The sequence below is a fragment of the Podarcis erhardii genome (genome assembly GCF_964252035.2).
Source record: "Podarcis erhardii genome assembly, chromosome: 6".
Lineage (NCBI taxonomy): Eukaryota > Metazoa > Chordata > Lepidosauria > Squamata > Lacertidae > Podarcis > Podarcis erhardii.
In genome coordinates, this window is record NC_138510.1 from 43,790,176 (window position 1) to 43,808,653 (window position 18,478).

At 43.9% G+C, this 18,478-nt stretch overlaps 1 protein-coding gene across 1 annotated transcript in view; it reads right to left on the reverse strand.

The window, feature by feature from the left end:
* The window catches only part of PRELP (proline and arginine rich end leucine rich repeat protein), a 38,231-nt gene extending 24,110 nt beyond the window's left edge, over positions 1–14,121 (reverse strand). Inside the window, exon 1 of the mRNA XM_081865341.1 lies at positions 13,910–14,121. The gene's annotated coding sequence lies outside the window, so the exon portion shown is untranslated. The remainder of the gene's footprint in view (positions 1–13,909) is intronic.
* Positions 14,122–18,478: the final 4,357 nt, after the last annotated feature.

The window sequence follows — 18,478 nt, forward strand, 5'->3', positions numbered from 1 at the left end:
ATAAGGTTACCAGATGTCCCCGTTTACCGGGAACAGTCCCCGGATTTACAAATCAGTCCCCTGACAAAATCCATTGAAGTTGAAAAGTGTCCCCAGATTCATTGAAAAAAATCTGGTAACCTTAATGTACAAGGGCCAGTTGTCGTGCACCTTAACTGCTCATTTTACAGCCATATACAGGACTGGCTCAAGACATTTTGGTACCTGAGGCAGACCACAAAATGTTCAGCCTCCATGCCAAGGAAGAAGGAGTGAGTGAAGATCTACATCAGGGGGAATAAAGATTTATATCTCGAACAGGTGTGGGAGGAGACTAGCAGTGTCTCCAATCCACCATGTGGCTGCTGTAGATGCGACATTAGGAGGAGACATGGTATTAGGAAGCTGAGGAGGTGGCAGATTCAACCTCCAAGGAGGATGCTGCAGCTGCTGCTGCTGTTGCCACCACAGTATCAGCAAGTGATGCATTCCTTGGAGGCCATATCAGCTGCCCCTGTGGATCCTGCTGTCTGAGGAGGTCATGACACCTTGCCTCATGGGTGGGCTGCTCCTATTCATTCAAATATATCTGGCACTGGGAGTGGCATACATCTGGGAGCGTGGCTGGCATGCGTCCCAGGGGACATGGCGCGCCGCCCTTGGGGGTGCATGGCAAGCGGTACACATTCCAGGACGTGCACGGCAAGTGGCGAGTGTCCCGGTGGTGTGCGGCAAGCGCCGAGCTTCCGGGGGTGGGGGCAGACGCAATGTCACACCCCCCCAGATGGCACCCAGGGTGGAGCGCACCTCTTGCCCCCACCTTCATCTGCCAGTCTTAAAGACAGCCAGACAAACTCCTCCACGCGGGAATTATACACTCTGGGCACTCACCCCCTTTGTTGCCAACAGCGGTGGCACTCTGAGAAAGAACTCAGTAGAGGATCTTAACTTCCATATAGCATGGTACTCATAAAGCAGTCCTTAAGGTACCTGGTTCCGAAGCCATGACAGACTCATAGCTTAATACCAACAGCTTGAATTGTCTTTGGAAACAACATACCCAGAAAAAATAAATTAATAGATAAATATCTTGGTGAAGACACAGGAGAATTATGAAAGCCGGGCTGTACAACTCCCTAGTCCACAAGATCACATTGTTCCCTTTCTTTGTGGGCTTCAGGCCAACACATTTTTTATTCTGGCATGCTTATAGTTTGGCTCATTCCTAAATCTCACTGCTGAAAAGTATACTGCTGGTTACCAGCTGCTCTACTGTTTTTGTTGCTTTTTAAGGTCACAGTGTGATTGTTCTTCAATTATGGCGCTGCTTTCATTGTGAGTTGGAAAGGCAGGATATAGATATTTCAATTAATATATGAAACAATAAAACATGGAGTCCATTAGTGGTCCATTCCCACAACAGTATTTTTTTGCAGCATGTTCACCGAAGAAACTGATCACCTCTCTGACCCCCATGTCCCAGTCTTGGAATGTACTGTCCCAAGAGCCAAACTGCTTTCCTTTTGGGGCTGCTTATGGCTTTGCTGCAGCTGAATTAGTTTTTATTGTCACTTTAGTGTGGCTAATAGTATGCTTCGTTTTAATTGGGCTTTATTTTTCTTGCCTTTTACTGATTTGTAAGCTGCCTGAAGAATTGGGAAAATGGGGTTAAATATAATCTTAAAATACATAAAATATATTTTTATGTATTTTTCCAGGATGCTCTACTAATATAATACCAGCACTATAATGTTCAAAACTTCACTGATGTTAGTAAAGTTGTCAGGTCTTAAATTAAAGCAAAGAAGGTGACGTTAAACCACATGCAGACATTTAGAGGCCATATATGGACAAATCTGGTATTCAATGCTGACATAGTAAGAAAACAATACTGTACCTATGATTAATTGGGGACATAATAATAACAGTGTATCAAGTCAAATTCCCTCTGTGGTTCCACATTAAAAATAATTAGCTGACAGGGCATCTGAGATCCGTGTATACTCTGAATCAGGTGCCACCAAGCCTTGGCAAATGGCTAAAATAGTTTATATTCCAGAGTAGGTATGTCCAATACTGCTGCCCCACCATGGAATGAGTTTCTCTTGAATATGCTTTAATCAGTGCTTTTTTCTGGGGGGAGGGAGGCTCAGGGGTACGCATACCCCCTAAACATTTTTTGAATCTAAGTTTGGCCTCATTGAGGGGCAGTATTTCAATATGAGTAGGAAATTGAGAGTACCCCTAAACATTTTTTTAAGAAAAAAACCACTGGCTTTAATAATGGGATCATCCTGGGTTTTATTAAAGATACTTCACTAATGAAAATTCAAAAATCTCTGCAAACATATCCCCATATTGTAAACAGGACTGATAGAACCCTAATGTGGATGGTCATGAAGTGTCCAGTGAATGTAGGCTCTGAACACAGGATTCCTACTCTTTATTTTTCAAGGGTAAAAAATCACACAAACATAGCCATAGTGTATTGGACTGTCTGTGTAAGGCCCCTGTGCAGATGTGAGTTCCAACACGTATAGTCAGATACAACAAGGACGTTGGGCAATTGGTACAATTCTCCCCTTCCCATGTATGCGGCTTTATAAATGCTTTGATTGCCCATGCAAAGTGAGATAGGGCTACTATATGTTTATGGGGAAACTGTGACCTCCAGGTGGTGTTGGACTCCAACTCCCATCAGCCCCAGCCAGGATGGCACAATGGTCAGGCATGATGGGAGTTATAGGCCAGCAACATCAGGTGTCTGTGCACAGGCTTCCCGTCTCTGCTTTGAGGGTTGCAGAGAACAGCAAAAAGGGTGAGAAAAACTGTCCCTGCAGGAATTGCCATTTTAACATAACAATCAAAGGTTCAGGAGCCCTGTCCTCTTATGCAGTGGGTTATCCTAATCTCCCCCCATTTAAGGTGCTTCACCAATTTAGTGTTAGCATCATTAGCAATTGGTGGACAATGGTTTTAGATTGTCAAAAACATTTGGAAGCTTCTAAAAATTAGACTTTCCACATTCAAATATGGCTTGCGGTTTTTTAAAAATGGAATATTTTGCGCCTATGCTGTGATTCTCTACAGTCTACTAACCTCAGCATGTTTCATTTCATCAACCGTCCATCATACAGCTAGGAGTCCAGCTGCCACTGACATCATGTATGCAGCCAGCCAACCAGCCAGGCTCCATCAGACAGCTCTTGCCCCATTAACAAACAGCGCTGTATGGCTGTCAAGTTCCCAATTGGTCTGCGGTGAGGAAATGTCAACAGTGTTACGCTAACAAGAAAACACTGAGGACCAACAGTAGACAGAGTCAGAAGTCAAAAAGATCGGTCTGAAAATATTTTGGGAAATGGCGAGATCTGCCAGTAAGCAGGCCTGCATACGCTTTTTCCAGTGATTGCAGCTGCTTTCCTAGGAACCTCTCTTACATACATATGATGGCCTGGCAGTGTCTTCATTTGGAGAATGGACATGTCTCCTACTTTACACATGTCCTCTATTTGAAGGGCTGTCAATCCTCTCTTTGGAAGGATCTTCTCTTTGCTGTCCAGTTCAATGATAAACAGATGTAGGAAGGGAGCGCAAAGACATCTATTTCTAAATTTGCATCTACAAAATATAAATTAGTAAATTGAAAGTTTATGCAATTCTGTGTCCTCTTTTGCCTTCTTTCTCGGGGATGCATTTCTTATTTTTTTGGTGGTGCATACGTGGCCACCCTATTTGCATCATCAAATAATACTGCCACCTGACACCCCCTCTTCAAATCCACACAACACCACAAGGTCTGTCTGAGGCTGATGAAGATACTTGGGCAAAGGGAAGGAACATGCACTACAGGGCTGTTGGCATACCGGATTAGTGGGAAGCTTGGCCACCTTTGACATATTTTGGCTGAGCTGTCTCAAAACATTCCTGGGCATCTAAGTTACAGATGCTTTCCATAAAGAGATTCTGTGCCTCCCCCCCTCCCCCTGTATTTGCTGCCATCTGTCTCATCTTAACCTTAGAATTCTTTGGTTCCTGCTTTTTCCCATCATCTTAATGGGGTTGGGGTATGGAATCATTAGCTCCAACACAAAACGGTGGACTCAGCAGGGACATAGCATATGAATTATGGGAAGAAAATGAATGTCTCAGAAAACTATTTCAGCAAAATGATCTTTTCTGTAAGTCTAGTTCCCTCTAGTAAGAACACAGCCTTTTCACTCTAACGCCCCTCCTTTTGCTCCTCTGGATTTTATCCCAAAAGTTTCTTTTTTGTGATACAAGAACTAATGTAATGTAAGCTTCTTGTAAGGAGAACTAAAAATGAATTCAGATCTGGAGGCACTGGAGGCGAACAAACCTCCATGCATGCAAAATGTGAACACTGCATTTCAGGAGCTTCCTATAAAGTCATAAAAGAAGTGCCAATCTGCTTTGAATTAGCATAGTACTTTTTAGTTTCTGATGATGCAATCTGTAAGTATGTCATTTATTTCTATATTTATGTAGCTGGGCTTTCAACAATATAATACACATTTATTTACTAGCTCAACCCTGAAATAACATTTGTGAGCTGAGCTCACAAATTATAAAGGACGGATGGTGAAATTAAGAATGAGCTGGCCACAAATAAACAAACTAAGTACACTACAAAGCAAATTTTAAGCAAAATCCAGCAAAAATCATACTTAAATCCTACTGTTTAAATCAGAGATAGCCTGGGCTGAATCCATCCCCCAAGGCAACTTTATTTGGCCTTGTTGATTGTACTGTGCATGTTATGGAGGTGTAACAAGAACTCTGGCCACAACTTTGAGCCTTAAAAAAGAGAATGTCTCACACCGAATGTAACCAACCTGTAGGAAGGACTCTATGATTTGAAAACAGAGATGTTGTATGCACTTTTGTTGTCCAAGAAAATATTTTAATAAAAGCATAAAAAAGAATAATGTAAGAAGCAGATATTCTACCTTTAATATGTTTTTTTAGTTTTGTAGGTAACATGTATGTGATTGAACCTGAGGTCTGTTTGTGCAGCAACATACCTTTCCAGTCCCCTGTCTGGAAAACAGTGACCCTCAGTACACATAGAAGGGGGCAATCTGTGGCCTAACTCTATGGGATATAATTTTAATTGAAAGTTATATGGCTAGCTTGATGTATTTGTCTGTTATGAAAAGTAAAGGGTAAAGGGACCCCTGAACATTAGGTCCAGTCGTGACCGACTCTGGGGTTGTGGCGTTCATCTCACTTTATTGGCCAAGGGAGCCAGTGTACAGCTTCCAGATCATGTGGCCAGCATGACTAAGCTGCATCTGGCGAACCAGAGCAGCACACGGAAACGCCGTTTACCTTCCCACCAGAGCGGTACCTATTTATCTACTTGCACTTTGACGTGCTTTTGAACTGCTAGGTGGGCAGGAGCAGGGACCAAGCAACGGGAGCTCACCCCGTCGCGGGGATTCGAACTGCCAACCTTCTGATCAGCAAGTCCTAGGCTCTGTGGTTTAACCCACAGCGCCACCCGCATCCCGTTATGAAAAGTAGCTAACTTCTAAAGTTTCTCAGAAGATGCTGATGTGACCTGGACATGTCTGATGTGTTCAAATTCTAAAAGTGGCCTAAAAATTCAAATAGGTTCTTAAATCATTTTAGTTAGATTCTGCACTCGGTGTCACCCTAAGTCCCCATTTTTAAAAACATGCAAGGAGAAGCCAGCTTTGTAGGGAAAATGTGAACAACCCTTTGTCCTATTTTGTGTGTGTCTTGAGAGAGTCAGGACGTGACCCCAGCGTGTCCTCCAACCAATGTATACGGGTCACTGTGAAAATCAAAGGTACAAACTCTCTCCTTCTTGCGGCAGTTTTCGACAAGTTCTTAGATCATAGGGAGGAATATGTAGTGAGGCACTTAATGAAATCCATAAGATTCCCTCCCTGACTTCCCAAAATTTAATTAATTATTGGCTTCCACATAGATTTCTAAAAGCAATCGCCTAGGGGGCTGTAGCAAATCTGCCCTGCCTTTGACCCAAGTCCCAATCCCAACCTCTGTGTTAGTGGAGACAGAACTTTTCTCTCCAATTAACTGGAATATATTTTTCTATGGTTGAGTGGACATAGGTGTGGTATAGGGCAATGCAGGGGCCACCAACATGTTGCCAACTCCCACCAACCTAAGGAAGCATGGCCTATGGTCAGGGATGAGGGAACCATGTTGGCTAATGAGTAACAGCTAGAAAGACAGGGCTTGCAAGAGGCAGTTGTTCAAATTCTTTTTCTCTTGAACCAAGCAGGTAAGACATGCAAGGGGCAAAACTCCAGAGCTGATCCATTTGGCAGACTCCAGAATATCTGACTGAAAATGTTTTATTTTAGGTAAGATACCAGATGTGAATTGAAATGAGCAACATTGATTGAGGCAAAAATGCACAACACAAGCGATGGCAAAAGAATAATTTCTCTTGCCATACATGTAGCAATCTGGCAGATGATTTCACCATGTTAGATGTGAGGTAGGGTTGCCATATTTCAAAAAGAAAAAATCCTTAGACCTGTAATTTCAAGCTTTTGGAGCTGTTTCCGCTGCTTTTTCCATCGTGTTTCCATGCACCCAGTTTTTCCTGACATTTTGCCAGTTCGGCAAAATTCCCTCCTGACACCATTTTTACACCCAAAACCCAGGACATGTCAGAAATTTTCCTGATGTATGGCAAGCCTAGTGTGAGGAAAAGCTCCTTGGAAGTCCAAAAGACTGACAGTTTGTAGGCAGAGATACTCTCCTTTTGAACTGTGTGTATACATTGCAGAAGGGCTAAGGGAGATGAGTGAACTTACCACAACTGAGGAGGCAGAGACTGGGCTTTCCCCTCCAGCTAATGGGTGTAGCTATTTCCTAAGGTTTGGCCTATAGAAACTGTCTCATAGGTGTGGTGTAGGATGAAGAACACTAACATGTTTTGCATGTCAACTTTTAACACTGGGGTTTGAGCAACTGACAGATTCTCAAACATCATAAGAGCAGATAGTGAGAAGGTGAATTGGCAGAAATGCCTTTCTTTCTTGCCAGACTAGACACTCAAGCAGATTTGCTGAGGCAAGTGAATTTGGGACACTTGCAACGTGCCAGGGAAGCTGTTGTTTGATTACTCCAAAAACAATTCAATATGGAGTGATCAATATTTAAAAGCAAGGGCTTTCACAGGACCATCACAAAAGACAAGGAGGCTGTTGTTGTCTACCAGGCTCTGTCCTGCCTTCCTTATAATTCAAGTACGGTTGCTGCTTTTGACTTTCCAGGGGGCATTCTTGTGTCATAATAGAATATGATGCCCCTTTATGTGTACACCTTTGCCTGTGAGGAGTGAGCAAAAACCTCCTGCTGCATTGTCTTCGGTTTAATGGAGGCTGTGAATAGACAAAGGGCTAATCCACACTTTGCTTTGCTTTGCTTTGTTCTGATTTAGCGCAGAAGAGTGGGTTTTCCCTGGGAAGCCACAGGGCAAAAGCCAAACCACTTGGACTGGAAAACTGCTTGAACCCATGCTTTCTAGGCACAGGGCAAGCAGAAGTGTGGACTTAAATCCTTAAAGCACATTCCAAGCACATCCCCCCCCACCTTAAAGAATTCTGCATAGTTTACCCCTCACAGAGTTACAAATACCAGCAACGCTTAACAAATACAGTGCCCATAATTCCCTGAGAGGGAAAATGTGCTTGGAATGTCCTTTAAATGTATGGTGCTTACGCAGCCTGAGGCCTACCTACTCCAAAGGCATTTTGCTGTCTGAGGCAAAGGATAGGATGGCACACGTGCACCCCACATAAAGAAGCCAACCAGACTGGCAGCTGAATCTTGACTTCAGCACTGGTGACAGGACAGCGTCCTCCGCCACACCTGAGAGCAGCGAGCCATGTGACACACACGCTTCTGTCCTCCAACACTGTCTTGCCACTTGCTGCCCACTCAAATATACGCTGCCGTGAAGCAGCAGTGGTGGGCCAGCATGTGTCACCTGAACAGAGCTATGCATCTGCACACACAATAGCTGCAAGAATAGGAGCTGTGCACGCTGACTCAGTCAAGGGCCTTTCCCAGTTGTGTCTGTGCTACATCAGAAGAAGGTGAGAGACAGCCAAAGCCGGCATCCAATAATGTAAATGAGCCTAGCTGGCAGAAAAGTGGCTGTGGAACAGGCTCCGTGGTAAAAGACATGGGGCAGGTCAACACAAACACATAAAACTGCTTCACTTCTCCTTATCCAAAAAATGGAATATTTTGGTGCCAGAGCATCAGCTATAAGTAATTACTTGCCACAGGTAAGAGCCACCAGTTAGAAATGTAGAGTTGGAAGGGTCATCTTGTCCAACCCCCTGCAATGCAGGAAGCTCAGCTGAAGCATCCATGGCAGATGACCATCCAACCTCTGCTTAAAAACCTCCAAGGAAGGAGGGTCCATAACCTCCCAAAGGAGTATGTTCCACTGTCAAACAGCTCTTAATGAAAGAAAGTTCTTCCTGATGTTTAGTCCTCTCTTGTAACTTGAAGCCATTGGTCCGGGTGCTGCCCTCCAGAGCAGGAGAAAACAAGCTTGCTCCATCTTCCATGTGATAGCCCTTTAGATATTTGAAGTTGGCTATTATACCTCCTATAACTCTCCTCTTTTCCAGGCTAAGCATACCCAACTCCCTCAACCATTCCTCATAGGGCTTGGTTTCCAGACCCTTGATCATCTTCGTCATTTTCCTCTACACACATTCCAACTTGTCCATATACTTCTTAAACTGTGGTACCCAGAACTGGACACAGTACTCCAGGTGTGGTCTGACCAAGGCAGAATAGGGCAGTACTATGACTTCCCTTGATCGGGACACTTTAAACAGTCATGGCTTCCCCCAAAGAATCCTGGGGATTGCAGTTTGTTAATGATGCTTAGAGTCATTAGGAGGCCCCTATTCCTCACCACCACACATGCATGGCTACATTTTTTAAGTGGTTTATCAGTCAATCCATTTCCCCAGAGGACTCTGGGAATTGTAGCTCTGTGAGGGGAATAGAGATTTCCTAACACCTCTCAGCAGCCATTAGAAGCTACACTTTCCAGAATTCTTTGGAGAAAGCCATGACAGTTTAAAGTGGTCTGATACTGCTTTAAGTGTATAATGCAGAAGGGACTAGCGAGTCAGACCATTATTCCTCAGTACTGGCTACTCTGAGAGTTTCACACTCAGTCCTTCCTAGTCCTATCTGGAGATACCAGGGATTCAACATGGGACTTTGAATGGGGTGCACCACTGAGCTACTGCCCCTCTGAGCCTCAGCATCTACCCACCCCCTAAACTGCAACCCCCAACCCCACTTTATATATACAGTTGTACCTTGGTTGGCGAACGCCTTGCAATTTGAACATTTTGGCTCCCAAATGCCGCACACCTGGAAGTGAGTGTTCCGGTCTGCAAACGTTCTTTGGAACTCGAATGTCCATCGCGGCTTCTGTGGGTTCCGATTGGCTGCAGGAGCTTCTTGCAGCCAATTGGAAGCTGCGCCTTGGTTTCTGAATGTTTCGGAAGTTGAACAGACTTCCAGAACGGATTCCGTTCGACTTCCGAGGTAACACTGTAACTGGAAAAGATCCAGATAGAAGCACATAGATCTGTTGCTGTCATATGTACTTTGGTCCTTGGAAGTCAGAGTGCAGTCAGGAGCTGGAGCTCTTCACTCAGACAGCATGGATTCTGAACTTTTGCCATAACATTCAGGCCTTGACTCTCTGTTCATACCTCTTTCTCTTTCCAGTGTTTATATGAGTCATTATCCTTCTTTTCCAGTCCATGACAAAAACATTCAAACTCTGTATGAAAGAAATTAAACCCAAGCACAAACCAAGCATGCTGTAAAGCCTAAGTAAAGCATGAAGATTCACATATGCTTGTCGAATGTGTATAATCAATTTCCATTCCATTGAGACAACTGTGGATATTTTGGGTAGCTTTCCTACCCCTCTCCCTATCAGAATGAGATGTTGGTTCTCTCTGCCTCTTGGAAGCTGCATTGAAGTCCAAGCTGGGTGTACCTGAACTTAAAACAGAAGCAGGAAACTTTACCCTCAGTAAAATAGTCTTTTCTTCTGCTGTCTCCAAAAGACATTGAAGACCAGAGAGGTGAAGCTGCAGACCATCTCTCTCCACAGACTCTGGAATGACTGAAAAGCCAGGCAAGAGAGTGTTTGCATTGGGCTGGAGCCATCATACCATTAACCATTCCAAATTATTTGTGGGCTGGTTAAAGGAGGGAGCCTCGACCACCACAGCCATTTGTCTGCAGGGAAGGCTTTCTGCGAGTGCATGCAGATGGGGTGTGCCTCATACAGAAAGCATCTGGAATCAACTGGCTGGATAATTCCTGTGATATTGCAACACAGAAAAAGAAAAACCCCATTGCTAAATGCCTGCACTCTTTTACATCCCTTAGGGCTCATTTTATGTTTCCATCTGCCCGAGTCCACATTTCAAAAGCAGCACAATAAAATGCAAACATCATGCATTTATTTGGTATATATACAATTCCCAGACGGAGTGCAAAAATACAGTGAAATGCCTCTCGTTTGTCTTTCCCCCATTCAACTTCACAGCATAAAATGAGAAAAAATTCAAGCAAGCAGGACAGGCTGGGCCTCCCAGTCTTTGCAACAGGCCTGCCCAGAGATGTCTTGGGATGGGAATTTCCTGCTCACATGGGCTGGCACTGCAGCACACACAACTTGAGAGTGCAGGGAGTCTCTTGAAAAAACACAGGTCCCTTTGGCCCAGATAATATTCCCAGCAACTCATTGCTGAATACAGACTCCACAGATCCTGCCCTAGTCTTCACCAACTTCTTGGTTGAAGCAGCTTGGATAGGAACATCAGAAACTGCTTCATACCAAGACTGATCTTTAGTCCATCAAGCTCAGTGTCTACACCAAGGGTAGTCATTATTGGACTACAGCTCCCATCGTTCCTAACCACTGACCATGCTGGTTGGGGCTGATGGGAGTTGGAGTTCAACAACATCCAGAGTGCATTATGTTGACCTGAGACACATTGTCTGGCAGTGGCTCTCCAGGGATCTCTCCCAGCCCTACTGGGATGCTGGGAACTGAACCTGGGACCTTCTGCGTACAAAGCAGATCCTCTTAACACAGCTACACGTGCCTGCATTCCAGGGGCTTGGACTAGATGGTCCCTTCCAACTCTACAGTGATCCTCCATTTATTCATTTCAGGCACTGGTAGTGCTGGAACTGGTTGCCCAGCCCCCTAAATAACAGCTGCCTGATGTAGCTAGGATGAGATCTGGAACATGGGCATCCCAGATCACAGTTCACACCCTTAACCAGTATGGTTGGTAACACCAGCTACTGGCGACACTTTTGCCTTCCCTGTATTGTGCCTTCGTGCTTGCCGTTGATGTTTGCAACCTCAGATCTCCCTGGAACCTCCAGTTCTTTCCAGTTGCTCTTTGCCAGTCACAAGGAACAGGGAAGACTTTCCAAAGAGCTAACAAAAGTGCAGTCCAAATCCTGAACTTCTGATTTGCTTGCATTGATGGTAATTCAGCCCGGCTGCTTGAAAGCTCCCTTCTCCCCCAGTGGCGAAGTGCCTGTTCAATTCCAAGCCCCTTTCCTGATTGCTTAAGTTCTGCTCCTATATCAGCCTCATCTACCCCCCCCCTTTTCATAGTGGAGGAGAAGGCTCCCAACCTCCTCTTCTGAACATCTAATCTCTGGTAAAAATCACATGAGTTGGATTCTGTTCCAAGAGGGAAATACTGTATGTGTGTGTGTGTGTGTGCACGCAGTACACATCCTGCATGAAAATAGCCCTTCCCCCAGCAGGCACATGACTTCCTAAACCCACCAGGAATGGAGGTGCTACTGGCTAAGAAAGGGGCATTGCGAAGAGTGCCCCCAAAGCCTGCTTTAGTGGACTTTTTTTCCGTGGGTAAATGCTGGATAAATGTGGACTGGCTGCTAAAGTTCCTAAGCAAATCTCTGAGGCTCAGGAAGATGGATTGCATACACAAAATGCATACACACCACACATTTAAAGCACCCCTGGCTCATACACACAAAGAATCCTGGAAACTGTAGTTTGTTGAGGGTGCTGGGAATTGCAGTGCTCTGAAGGGTAAACTACAGTTCTGAATATTCTTTACAGGTAGGGGGGGTGTGCTTTAAATGTGTGGGGTGTATGCAGCCCATGTCCCAGTTACCTGCAACCTATTTATTCAAAGAATAAATAATGGTTCTAACTTATATATTCAATAAGCCAGGAGTAGTTATTCTCTCTCTCCTGACTCCCACATTTCCATGAGAACAGATAGTTAGGAATTTGTCTCAAAATCTGTGGAAGCATAAGCAACTGAAATGGGCTGCCAGATAGATTTCTTTAACCGAAAGACAAGAACTAATCATCTAAAAAAACAACAACAACCATGTATCTGTGTTTGGGAACCAGGGGTGTGTGTTGCTTCCTAGGAAAACATTAATGCAGTGTGTGTGTGTGTGTGTATGAAACTGAATAATCTTAACACTCATGCTGCAATCCTATATCTATTTACCTAGGAGAAAGCGCCATTTAACTTAGTGGGACTTACTTGTGAGTAGTCAAATATAGGATGGTGCTACAAGTAACCTTATTAGAGATTACATACACCCACTTGGAAGAAAAACCTATTGAAATCAATGGGACATTGTTCCAAGTAAATGCGGTTTGTAAATACTGGTGTGTACCAGAGCAAACCTATGCATGCTTCCTCAGAAGAAGACCCACTCTGCCCAAAGGGGCTTACTCTCTCATAAGTGCATATATAGGACTAAAGCCTTATGGCACAATCCTATATATGCCTACTCAGCATAAATCCCATTGAGTTCAATGGGACTTACTCCTAAATCAGTGTCTATGGGATTGCAGTTAGTGTCTCTTAAATCACACCACTCATTTTAAAGTGTTCTCCTCTTTAGGTATCAAAACTTTTATGGAATTGAACTAGGGACCAAGTCATAGACTCAAAGAATTCTAGAGTTGGAAGGGACCCTGAGGGTCATCTAGTCCAACCCCCTTGAAATGCAGGAATTCTGCCCACAGTTGTTCCTGAGTGGGCTCAAACCACCAACCTTCTGGTTAGCAGCCAGATGCACTGACCCATTGTGCCACAGGAGTCTCTGAGTGTGGGAAAATGAGTCTGTCTTCTGAAATTCACCTCTTTGTGACAAAACAGAAAGCAGCCCTAAATTCTCAGAAATGCTAAGAATTTGTATTCATTCCCTCAAGGAAAAAATAAACATCGTACGATTTTCCCAGCTACCAGAGTGCGAAGAGGAATTGAATCTGCTTTATTAAACTAATTAGGGGCTCTTAACTCCTTTCTATCCAAAACCGTTTACAAATTGCACATGCGGTGCAAGCAGAATTAACAGAAGCAACTTAGAAGGAAAAAACGAAACCACAACCTAATATTCCTCTCTGAAAATAAAACTCACCTCCTATCTCCCCATACCTTACAAAATTCTGATTATGAATCAAGCTTACAGATAGTGAGACTTCTGAAACACTCAACTTGCTTTGGCAAAGGCTATAAACATACCAGATGTATGTGGATGTGTGCAGCATATGAGAAAAAAAAAGGGGGTTCCCCAAGTTTTGCTGCCATGGAAACAGTCTCAGAATTTTTAACCACCTCTTTATTTCACTTTTCCTTTGTTTGTTTGACAGAACTTTTGCATGACCAACCGAAACAAAAAGCAGCCTTTGAAGACCCAGACAGAAAATACCTGTTGATCCACAAGACAGGGGAAAGTCCCACCTAACTACAGGTCAAGAAAGAAGTCCCTCCTTTCTCTTGTTTAGGGTAGGCCATCCCCAGATAGAGGACACCTGCCCAGGGCTTACCTGTTTCCACCTGACCTTCCTCCTGCCTGTGTGTGTTTTAACTTCCAGGACTCTTCCTCCCCCTCTTCCTCTCCCTCCTCACTGCAGTCCGGTTCGGATGCAAATGACCCTCCTGCAAGCCGTGTGTGTTTTCTCCGGTTCCGTTCCTCAGAGATTCTCTCGGAGAGGGGTGGGTGGGAGCGAGGGGCGGAGGAGAAAGTCACAACAATAACGTCTTTCTCTGGCAGCCAAACTCCTGGCATCTAATCCACACGCATGTCCTTCTGCCTGGCTTGCTGAAAGGTTCATGTGTAATAACATTTCCTTCTGCTGGGGCAAGAAAACTCCCCGCGAGTGTTGTTCAACAAATCACATTAAAGAAAGAAAAGAAAAGAAAAAAATGCGGAGCTTTCTCTCTCTCTCTCTCTCTCTCTCTCTCTCTCTCTCTCTCTCAGCACGTTGTCCTCTCCTAACTTTATAGTAAATCTGTGTGTCTAGGTTTGCCTTTCAAAGCAGCAGGACTCAGATGACAGCCAGGCTCAATGGGCAGTAAATGGCATTCCTGTGTTTTAAAGCGAGTAGCAGTTCTGTGCATATTCCCCCATCCTTTCTAAATGCAATTGTTTTTCTATGCTAATCCTCCTTTGTTGCTACCATTGTTAACGTTGACTATGTCAGGATATTGCTGGCTGGGCTGTTAAAGCCGCCTTAGGGTAAGGGTCAAAGGCTGCCCTGGGAGTTCGGAAGGGTGACAGTTTAATGCTCCTAGAAGACCAGGATAAAGGCACCGGGGTTAAATCACAGAAGCTGCAGGAAGTGCACAATGCCACTGTAAAAATAAAGTCTAATATAGTTGGAGTGGAGGGGGTATCACGTTGCTATTTCTGCTCATAGGAATCAGTTCAGACAACACGTCACCCACCATGTGCAAAGTGCAAAGTGAAATCCAGACAAGCTAAAAAAAAAAAAAAGTAAAAGCAGCCTGTTAGTTTGAACCAGTTTTTAAAACAGTTGGCACACATTTATTTATTACTGAATTTATATCCCACCTTTTCTCCTGAAGGAGCCTAGGGCAGCAAACAGAAATGGACAATAAAAAACCAAAGCAAAAACTTTCTAAAATAGTTACAACGTTCAATAAACAATTACAATTGAAACCATCTGAAAGCAGCTACAGTTAAAAATGTTCTAGAAGCAGTTCAAAATATTATTCCATCCAATGATCTGAGGGTTGCCAGGATCCGTATGCTTCAGCCACCAAATGCCTGGGTAAACAGGAATGTTTTCAAATCCTCCTGAAAGTTAATAATTATGGAGACAGGTGTATCTCCCTAGGGAAGGCATTCCACAACTGGGGAACCACCACTGAAAAGGCCCTGCAATGGGTCAGTGCCACTGGGCAGCTCCAGTAGCCGCACTGCCAGCAAGACCACACCTGCCAGTCATAGGGACTGAGACAGCTGGTACTGGGAATTGAACTCTTTCAGGTAATTGGGTCCCAAGCCAATCAGAGCTTTCTATAGAATCATAGAATCATACAATTGTAGAGTTGGAAGGGACCCTGAAGCGAATACTAACACCTTAAATTGGGACCTTTCCTGCTGAATTCAATCCTGTGCATAGTAACTCAGCTGGGAGAGTCTGAGACTCTTAATCTCAGGGCTGTGGGTTCCAGCCCCACATCGGGCAAAAGATTCTTGCATTGCAGAGGGTTGATTCTAGTGGTCCCTTCCAACTCTGCAATTCTACAATTCTATAAAATCAAATGGCCATACTTCTGAACAAACTTCTGTAGGGTTGCAAAGCACGGACCTGGAAAGTGTGGTGCAAAAGGAAGTTTGGATGAGCCTAGAGTTACCTGCTCCCTACCCCTTTAATGAAAAGCCGTGTCGGAAAGATGCTACTGGGAGTAGAAGTGTCATGGAGGAGGGCCTGCTAACCCCTTCTTCTTCCTGCCAATTGTTGCTCAGTATTGCCTCACTCCAGCTGCTTCTTCACCAATGGGGGGAAAGATCCTCACAGGGAGAAAAATGAGTTGGGGGTTCATTTTTAGCAGATGAATAGCAGTAGGAGAAAGGATTAAGAAACAACTCCCTGCCACTTTTTTGTTTCTATATGCAGTCTCCCAAGGCTGTTTTTCTTTTACAGGAAAAGGGGAAAAGGGACACGGACCATTGTGTCACACAGCTATTTTGGTCCTAAAGCCTAGCTGTCTTATTTTCCCCAGCACACAGGGTTCTAAATAAAGAGGTATCGGTAGCAGTAGAAGTTTCTGATCACAGTGATGTATCTATCCTTTTCGGGAAGTGAGAGGGATGGAAAAGCCGAAGGGATCCAGTTGCACTGCCACAGAAGTAAACACTTGTCAAGCCTAGAAACACAGTCAATTATTGATCTTGGCTTCTGCCAAATGGGAAAATGCAAAATCAGTAGGAAACTAAGATCCCATTTTGCAAGATGAATCTTTTAATTGATCCAAATACATCAGTGTCAGAGCACCAAAAGAAAAAGTAATGAGGGTGAATCACCCACTAGCTTGCTCACTGAATCTCTGTGCATGATGCTGTCCATAGAAAGGTAATGTAATATAAAGCCAGGAGCGAAAACTCCTTTTGCTTTTACCCGATAACAGGGACTGCAGATGATGATTTCTGTATTAAGGCTCAGTCCAGAGTTTCCAGTAACTCTGGACACCTTTCCAGGCATTCAACTAATGTATCAAGCCAGGAAGTACATATAGGCCATGTGCTGCGCTGCCCACAACCATAGCTGTCAACTTTTCCCTTTTCTTGCGAGGAATCCTATTCAGAATAAGAGAATTCCCCTTTAAAAAAGGGAAACATTGACAGCTATGCCCACAACACCCTCACTTGCTCTAACCCCAACAGTCCACAGTAGGAAGATTTAGAGGGGGCTTTCAAGCAAGTTTGACTGAATGCATTTAGAAGCCTCCCCACAATCTGGAACCCTTATAATGTGATGTTGCCAGTCACAGGGAGCCTTCTGAGCACATTCAGCTGAACATGCTTAGAAATCCCCTTCACGTAATGGAGCAGGCACAGAAAAGGACGCCAGCGGTGCAGGGGTGATGTATGTGCCCTACATATGTTGAATGCCCATTTTGTCCACTGCAAAAGACTTCCAAGACCATAACACTCTACAAAATGGGCATCCTGCATTCCAAAATTAGTTTTGAAATTGTGATACATCAGTCCAGGATCACATCTAAGAATGTGATGTACAGTACTTATGTTAGCCTGTTAGATTAATTTCTCCTTCCTCTGTTTCTAACAAAAATTAGAACAATCCAGAGCTTTGTGTCCCAGGATATGGATTCAGATCTTACTACATAGAACATAGCTTGGCAAACACACAAACTGATAGCTTAGCAAATATTTCTTCCCCTTGATTAACCAGAAATATTAATAATATCCAGGTCCTAAAATATAGATCTTGGTGGTGCATGACTCAATTGAAGTTAAATATTTTAGGGTTCCATTGATTTCAGTAGGAAAGCACCCATGGTTTTATGAAGTTGGGAAAATTGAGCAGTAATTGCAGTTGTTTATTTACAAGGATGAGTTGCTCATAAGGCATCCATTTTGTACACACAGAGAACTTTGCTGCCAAAAGTGAATCATTCTCTGGACTCAAAAACATAGAAGGAACAGTTGTTGGGACACCCTGAACTCAGATGGAATAACGTACTGGCCCCTTTTGCCATTTTCGCACAATTCAGCATTTCTCTGGGGATTTCAATGGGTCTCATAAATATGAAGGGAAGAAGACAAGACTGAGAACAGGGAATGCTTGCTGGAGAGCCGGTATCAATATTTCTCCTCTTCTCTCACACTGTGATTCTTCTCTTTAGCAATCCCATAGCAAATATTCTTTTGTAGTGCAAATAGCCTTAAATAATTGGAATGGGAGAACATGGACTGGCTGGTAGTGAAAAGCAGCTGGCTCCCTAAGAAAAGTGATTGCTTTGTCAATAAGCTTTTTCTCCCTTTCTTTTACACATCATGTTGAAATCTAGTTCCCTGCCCCTAATGAGTTCTTTGGCACCTTGTCCTCCAGGAAACTGAAATACATTCCTGTGGGATTGTCCTTGCAGCTTTATATAACTTGCATCCCATTGGCTTTGATCATTTCCCCAAAGAACTGGCAAGATCTCCTTCTGTCGGCAACTTTCCCTTCCTCCCCTTTGGAACTAAGGCTGTCATCTAAGTCCCACATATGTGGGAGTAAGCCCCACTGAATTCAACAGGACTTACTTCTGAGTAGACATGCTTAGGATTGTGCTGTAAGCATGTTGCTGTAGGAGACAGTTCATACCAACCATTGGATCAAATTCTCCTTCTGAGCTTCTGCAAGCTAATGAAGTCTTTAGTCTAGAGTTGGGCAGACAACAGGCTTGGGCAGACAACAGGACTCACAGTCAAAATGGAATTAAAGAACAGTGTGCCTTTAAGCACCTTCTGACTGACTGACTGAGCTAAGGAATTTGTTTTTAGTACCAGAACTGAAGTGAACTCGCAGAAAAATTCCTCTCCTGGTTAGCATTCTTCAGTTCAGCAGCCAAGCTGAGGT